At 42.3% G+C, this 6,756-nt stretch overlaps 1 pseudogene; it reads left to right on the forward strand.

Moving 5' to 3' along the window:
• The first annotated feature begins 1,461 nt into the window (after positions 1 to 1,461).
• LOC111535218 lies at positions 1,462 to 6,461 on the forward strand (annotated as a pseudogene).
• The last annotated feature ends 295 nt before the right edge of the window (positions 6,462 to 6,756 follow it).

The following is a 6,756-nucleotide window of genomic DNA, read 5'->3' on the forward strand; positions in this document are numbered from 1 at the left end:
AGCCCTATCGGCACCCAGGCAGACTGCTCAGCATTTGGGTCAGGCTTCAGACCACGTGGAAAAGGAGCGGACCCTCAGGCCTGCTGGGCTGTGCTCTGTGTCCCAATCTTGACACCATCCAGGGGAGTTCTGCTTTCCCGCGCCAGTGCCTCAGCTGTTGCAGAAAACTGCAGAACTGCAAATTGCACACAAGCAGAGATGACAGAGCAACCCCTGACCTTCTGCACCACCCACCCTACCCGCACACCTGCCACGCGGACCCTGGGCCAGTGCCTGGGCGCCCAAGTCAGGCAGTCCGCACAGCAGCGGCACCAGGTGGGAACCTGTTGGTTAATATCACCCCAGTTACCACGAAGAGCCTGCCTCGGCAGCCCCTGCGTTCTTGGAGGAGGCCAAGTCAGAGCACACCAGCGATGAACATGACCCTGAGGACATCAGGTACCAGGCCTGCCAGCCCCCACTGGCATCCAAGCCACAGCTGCAGCCTAGACGTGGTGCACTAGCAGCAAGTGACTGGACACTCCAGACCAGGCGCGCCCCCCAGTAGCGTGAATCCTGAGGCCAGACACTCAGGGGGCAAAGTCGGGCCATCGGCCCCACCAGCGGTCGCTGTTTCATCGGTGTGGGTACAGAGTGCCCAGCGCCAGGGCCCAGGATCCGGAGAGATGTCCAAGAGGAGCTCAACTCGAGGCCATGTAGGCTGTGCACTGGGCGACCCCTGACGCCATCTAGTGGAAGCTCCGCCATCTCGTGCCAGTGCCAGATCTACAGCTGCAAACCATTCGTGGGGCACTGGCAGCGGTGAGGGCGGGTGGGGATAGGAGCAGTTCCTGACTCTCCATGCCTTGCCCGCTACCTGACACTAGCCACACAGACTCCAGGACCAGAGCCTCAACGTGAAGCCAGGCAATCCACGAAGCCACTCAGGTGGCCGGGAGTACCCTTGCCAGCACCCTATCTCCCTTCCGAGGAGAAGCCGGGTGGGCTGCAAGGCCAGACAGGTCCTCCTCCTCAGGCGGGACTGCCCAGCTGCACACGTGCGATCCTGGGGCCGCGCAGGCGAGCCCAGGAGAATCCTCGAGCCTAGTGGTGCCCGCGGAGAGCTGCAGCCCCACCTGCTCGCGCGCACCACCTGTGAGCGGCTTCCAGGAGCCGGCGGCCACCGCGGTACAGGCGCGCGCCCAACGGCTTTGCCCTGCTCACTCCGTCTGAGAGGTCAGAGGCTGGGAGTGTCCCTGCTGAAGGCTGTGGTGGACCGGGCTGGATCGCGGATTTTGGAGTTCATCATAGATTTGTGATCGCAGACTGGGGGTTGGATCGCGGATTTGGAGTTGGATCCGGACTTGGGGTTGGATATGGGATTTGGGGCTGGGTCGGCGAGTTCAGGGGGGCGTGGTGAAAAGGTGACAGGAAGCTGCCACCGCTCAAGAGCGGTGGTTGGGGGTCTGAGAAGTCACCACCATGAAGTTGTTCGGCTTTGGGAGCCACAGGCGCCAGACAGTCCTGGGCTCCATAGACCACACCACTACATGGGTTCAGGGTATGGAATCCGGCAGGCCGAACTGCAGAAGATCCACAGGGTGGCTGTCAAGGGCGACGCAGGGGAGGTGGAGCGCTGCCTGGCGCGCAGGAGCGGAGACCTGGACGCCCTGGACAAGCAGCACAGGTAGCAGGGGCTCAGCCCTGGGTGGGAGGGGGGCCCCAGGCCCCAGACCCAGCTTTCCGGCAGGCCCTGGGACTGGGCCTTGTAGGGCGCGGGGCACTCTCCCAGTGGCGGAGCCAAACAGGCCCTCAGCTGTTTTCCATCCCTCATAATTCCCTGGCTGGAGTAGGTGGAGAATTTGAGTGATTTAACTCACAAAGTTAAGCTATACGGTGTTGTTATTTTTAATGAACACCTTTAAAACATGGTTTATGTACATTATAGGAGGCGCCTAATGAGAAAACTCATTCCCCTATCAAAAATACCGTGAGTTATTTTCAGTAGGTGAAAAGTTTTCAGATAAAACTGACCGTTTTACATCCGTATCCACCTGTGTAAGTAGGTTCCTTACTGAAGGTTCTTAGAGAGAAACTTGGAAGTGGGAGGTGGGTTCTGTGTTCTTGAATGGGAAGGCACGTTTTTCTCAAAATGTGATCCCTTTATGTGTTTATCAATTTTACATAGACCCAATGAAAATATCAAGTTTTTAACATTTTTGTATGACACCTGCTGTCTTTCACTATTGTGATGACATTTTTAAAAAATCTCATAATGGAGTGAAAAAACACTTCTCCTCTAGATAGCAAAATGTGCTATAATTTCGACAATAAATTGTTTACTGACAGCTGAAAAGACAAACGCATGGAACAGAGTAGGAAACCCAGAAACACTGAAATTATGTAAGATAGAAGTAAGGATTGATGAGTAGGAAAGGATGAATTATTAATGAAAAAATGCCTGTTGTTTGAAGAAAACTAATGAAATTTTATGTCACAAACATGAGTTGCTGATGGAATACAGATTGAATTTTTTACATATGCAAATTAGTAAAGTACCAGAAAACACAAATGCTTATTTTACAGGAACATTTTATGTTGACAAAGGCCTTCCTGAGAATGACCTCTTAAGCAGACATTCTGAAGGTTGATTTAGCAAAGTAAAAATTAAAGCTGCCTCTGTTTCGGAAGACAAATTAACAAAATGAAAGAGAGCTTATGTGGAAAAATATTGACTTTATTATATATATATTCAGATGAAAAGTATGTTTTCATTTTATAGGGAATTCATTATATTCCTTTTTTTTTTTTTTGAGTCAGAATCTTGCTTCTTTGCCCAGGCTGGTGTCCAATGGAACAGTCTTGGTTCACTGCAACCTCTGTCTCCCGGGTTCAAGCAATTCTCCTCCCTCAGCCTCCCAAGTAGCTGGCATTACAGGCAGGTGCCAGTATGCCCAGCTAATTTTTGCATTTTCAGTAGAGAGGGGGTTTCACCATGTTGACCAGGCTGGACTCGAACTCCTGACCTCAAGTGATCTGCCCACCTTGGCCTCCCAAAGTGCAGCAATTACAGGCATGAGCCACTGTGCATGGCCTGTATTATTATATATTATATGATATATATTACTGATAATTACATCATATGTATTATAGATGTTGTATATGTCAGTTATATATACACATTAGATGAAAAGTTATATATATATATATATAGATGAAAAGTACATTTTCATTTTAGAGGAAATTCTTTCAAATGCAATCATCAAAAACTCTAAAATTGGGCAAAGTACATTTCTCTAGATCTACAAGTTACTTATGTACACAGAAAAAAGTCCTTTGCATTTCTGGTTTAAGAATTTAAATAAAAAAGGACTGAAACAGTTTTCTATCCACAATATTTGTGAGGATGTTTTATACTCCTGCTTAAAGTTCAAGTTGCTGATTACCTTTCAAATAGATAATTTGGTGGTAAGTACATTTAAAAAATGTGTATGCCTTTTACCCATCAATTCCATTACACTAAAATACCCTTAGGAAATAAAGATACATGCACTTTATTTTTCACAGCACTTACTTTAAAAAGAACCCAGGCCGGGTACGGTGGCTCAAGCCTGTAATCCCAGCACTTAGGGAGGCCGAGACGGGCGGATCACAAGGTCAGGAGATCGAGACCATCCTGGCTAACACGGTGAAACCTGGTCTCTACTAAAAAATACAAAAAAAAAACTAGCCGGGTGAGGTGGCGGGCGCCTGTAGTCCCAGCTACTCGGGAGGCTGAGGCAGGAGAATGGCGTGAACCCGGGAGGCGGAGCTTGCAGTGAGCTGAGATCCGGCCACTGCACTCCAGGCACTCCAGCCCAGGCGACAGAGCGAGACTCCGTCTCAAAAAAAAAAAAAAAAAAAAAAAAAAAAAAAGAACCCAGAGAATGGGTCAATGGATCCTATAAATAAATTTCAGTCAGTTGCATCCATTGGAATGAAATATGTGACCATTGAAGGTGGCAATAGATACAGAAGTATGTTGATGTGTGAAGATGTATTTTTTTTATAGCTAGTGAGGAAAAAAATCAGTTAAATTATACATCTGCACAAACATACTATGGTCTTGTTTTAGCAAAAATTATGTACAAAATAAAAATTTGTAATTTCTGAGCATTTGTATTTTAAGTAAAGTTTTTTCCTTTTTCTTATCTGTGATTGTTGCAGTGAACATGTACAAAATTGTAGTAAAAGTTTATTATTAATGGAATAATCCTTGGGAAGAGAGGAATATGAATCTTGCATTGATAAAAATAATTTCTCACTTTCTATTTTTTATCGCTATTGTGTGTCTTGTTCTTTGAACTTTTAGCCTTTTCAGAAGTAAAATTAGAATGTTTTTATGTTTCCAGATTTTATCTATATATTTTATTATGTACATTTTTCTTACACATTCATTCCATTTATGCAATCATAGATTAATCATTTCATTTTAATGTATTCTTTAAAAATAAAAATACATATAAATAATTACTGTTCCAAAATTATTGCTTTATAGGAGTTTATTTAAAAATATTGAACTCCCCAACTGTATTTATCCATTCTTTCATTTGATTTATTCATGAAACATAACCTGAGTACCTGTTATGTAGCAGACATATTCTACTATCTTTCAGGACCCTTCTATCCTTAAAAACTTCATATTTACCTGCCCTGCCTGTGCAAGCTGAGAGATTTAAAATAGGAATATTGAGACTGAATCTCCTTGAAACTTTATCTCCCACCTTTCAAACAAAAGCATTTCTGAAGTTAGAAAATAGTAGAAGATAACCTTTAACTGCCCTTTCAAAAGTTTGTCAGTCTTAAATACTAATATTAAGCCTTGGAAAGCCTTATTTGCACATATTCTGTAAGTGTAAGAATTGAATAAAATGAGCCATACATGTATTCATTTGAATCATGAGTTTCCTTTGGCTTCAAGTTGTTTGAAAATCAAATAATTAATTTGTTTAAAAAAAAATGCATGATTATTTCAGTGCTCTTTTCCCATAGTCCCTTTAAGAACTAAAATGTATTTAAGTTTCAGTTCCATGCCTGGAACTGCCCTAGACCTGAGTTACCATATTCTACTTAATGTAAGCTCTCATGGATTGTGTGATGCCCCATTATTTTATGTATCAATAAGATAATTTTTAAAATGCTACCAATTATATTTATAATAAATCATGGATTATAAGTGGCATTCCAATGTCAGAGGTGTTAAAATGTGACCTACTCTTTAAACCATCCTGCAAAGCAGGTATAATTGTATCATTTTACCTAATTAAAATGTTTTTGTTAAGTAGTAGTAATAGTAATAATATCTGGCTGGGTGCAGAGGCTCACGCCTGTAATCCCAGAACTTTGGGAGGCTGAGGTGAGAGGATTGTTTGATGCCAGGAGTTTGAGACCAACCTGGGCAATAAAGTGAGATTCTTACTCTACAAAATTTTTCAAATAGCTGGGCATGCTGGTGTACATCTGTAGTCCCAGCTACTCAGGAGGCTGGGGACTCCAGGTTACGGTGAGGTATAGTTACATCATTGCACTCCAGCCTGGGTAAAAGAGTGAGACTTTGTCTCAATAAACATAAATGTTTCAATTATTAAGCTATCATAGGAACTATTCTAAATACTTTACATAGATTCTCATTTAAGCTTCAAGATGGTGTCTTATGAGATAGCTACTATTGTCATCTTTATTAATGAGGAAGTTGAGGCACAGAAAGGCTAAGCAATAGTTGGTAAGTGACAAGGTTTAAAGTAGGACTCAAGCCCTAGTTGAACTGAATCCAAAGCCTGAGCTCTTTCTACTCAAATAGGCTGCTGTTTTCATTAAGGCAGTGAGCAATAAGAGCTAGTAAGTATTGTAATTTCTTCAAAAAATATCATTTGTTTTGAAGGCAGAGGAAAAACATGCTATTCAATTTTTACAATGACATGGATGATGGTAGGTTTTGAGATGTTGCACTACAGTTTCCTAAAAACTCCTCCTACTCTTGTGGAACTGCTCTACATTTGGCCTGTGCCAGTAGCCATGTGAAAGTGGTCACTCTCCTGGTTAACAGAAAATGCCAGATTGATATCTGTGACAAAGAAAACAGAACACCTTTGATACAGATATATTAGAGCCAACTCTTTTAGCATGACATGGATTTGATTTACACATGTAGAATTAAAATAATAAATTGATCTCCTTTAAATATACCTAGTTGGTAAAACCTGTGAAATGTGTATTTTGAATTCTTAGAATTTACAATCTATTTCTTGGTCTAATATGGACAGGCAGTCCATTGCCAGGAAGAGGCTTGTGCCATTACTCTGCTGGGACATGGTGCCAATCCAAACCTTAAGGATATCTAAGGCAACACTGCTCTCCATTATGCTGTGTGTAGTGAGAGCACCTCACTGGCAGAAAAACTGCTTTCCCATGGTGCAAATATTGAAGCACTGGACAACGTATAGTTCAATAAACTTTCTTTCCAAAATATTTGTTTTAACATTGACATAGGTAAGGGTCAATTTTTATATTTGGCAGCTCAACCATTCCCTGAAAGCAAATGCAAATTAAGTTATTTTGAAATAACTTAATTGTCTAAGATTTTATTTTAAATATTGATCCTTTTAAAGAAACATTAAAGGGCACAGCTTTATAAAATGCACTTTGGAAAACATTTGTGAATTTGTTAAAGGTAAAACCTTTTCAACTTTTTTCTACACAGGGTTATTCTTTTCTTTCTTTTTTTTTTTTTTTCCTAAC

This window comes from Piliocolobus tephrosceles, chromosome 19, assembly GCF_002776525.5.
Source record: "Piliocolobus tephrosceles isolate RC106 chromosome 19, ASM277652v3, whole genome shotgun sequence".
Classification (NCBI taxonomy): Eukaryota; Metazoa; Chordata; class Mammalia; order Primates; family Cercopithecidae; genus Piliocolobus; species Piliocolobus tephrosceles.